The sequence below is a fragment of the Propithecus coquereli genome, unplaced genomic scaffold (genome assembly GCF_000956105.1).
Source record: "Propithecus coquereli isolate 6110/MARCELLA unplaced genomic scaffold, Pcoq_1.0 Scaffold241, whole genome shotgun sequence".
Lineage (NCBI taxonomy): Eukaryota > Metazoa > Chordata > Mammalia > Primates > Indriidae > Propithecus > Propithecus coquereli.
This window is the reverse complement of record NW_012147964.1, coordinates 76,189-77,411: the sequence shown is the minus strand read 5'-3', so window position 1 is coordinate 77,411 and position 1,223 is coordinate 76,189.

Genomic DNA, 1,223 nt, shown 5'->3' with positions numbered 1-1,223 from the left:
ATCAAGATTCCCAGAAGGAGTTTAATAAATAAACTCGTCCCTGATATTCACATTTATCCTGTTAGAAATATTGTCTCTTTCCTCAACTGACCCAAGGTATCATATCCTTCTCAGGAGTGCAAAATGCCATCTGCAATTATTCATGGCAGAAAAATAAAAAGACACAAAAGGAAATGTCAGGATGCAGGTCTGATGTGCCAAGCACCATGTTGGTTGCTTTGGTTTCATTTATTTCTCATCATGAAATGTCCCTGAAGATTTTTTTTTTTTACCTTCATTATAAGTATAATTGATGAATAAAAAGTGTCTCTACTTACGGTATACAACGTGATGGTGGTGGATATATGTCTACGTTGTAAAATGATTATCACAATCAGACATTAATTAATACATCCATCATGAGGTTTCCTTTATGCAAATAGAACACCCAAGCTTCTCATACGCTTGATTTTTTTTTCCCCACTCACAAAGCAAGTGCTGGATCTTGGATTAAATTCAGAGTGTGAGTCTTATGTTACACCAAACGATAAAAGCCATCAGAGCTACTTCTGTCTCCCCCTGGAGAGGGAGACAATTGCTGTGCAGAAACACTGCTGGTTGGGTGCCTGATTATCTTATAAGTAACTTATAAGTCTGCATCATCAGTCTCTATCTTCTGAAGACCAACAAATTGTTTTTATTTCCATGTGCTTTCTTAGGAGTCAATGTAGTTCATTCTTTCTCTCACTTAACTGTTTTCTAAAAAGAAGATATAGCACCCATCACCTTAAAGGAAGAAATCCCTTGGGATGAGACAGAGAATCTCAAAGATACAGTTGCCCATCTTCTCTTAGAATTAATTGCTAAAAGGTCAGGTGCAGTGACTCACACCTGAATTCCCAGCACTTTGGGAGGTGGAGATGGGAGGCTCACTTGAGGCCAGGCACGTGAGACCAGCCTGGGCAACATAGCAAGACTCTGACTCTACCAAAAATAAAAATTAAAAAAAAATGAGCTGGGTGTGCTGGCACACACTTGTACTCCCAGCTACTTGGGAGGCTGAGGCAGGAGGATCATTTGAGCCCAGGGGTTCAAGGCTGCAGAGAGCTATGATCTCACCATTGTACTCTAGCCTGGGTGACAAAGGGAAACCTTTCTCTAAAAAAAAAAAAATTAAAAATTAAAAAAATTAATTGCTAAAGGAGATGACTTGAATTTCCATGAAAGAGTCTTATGAACTTCAA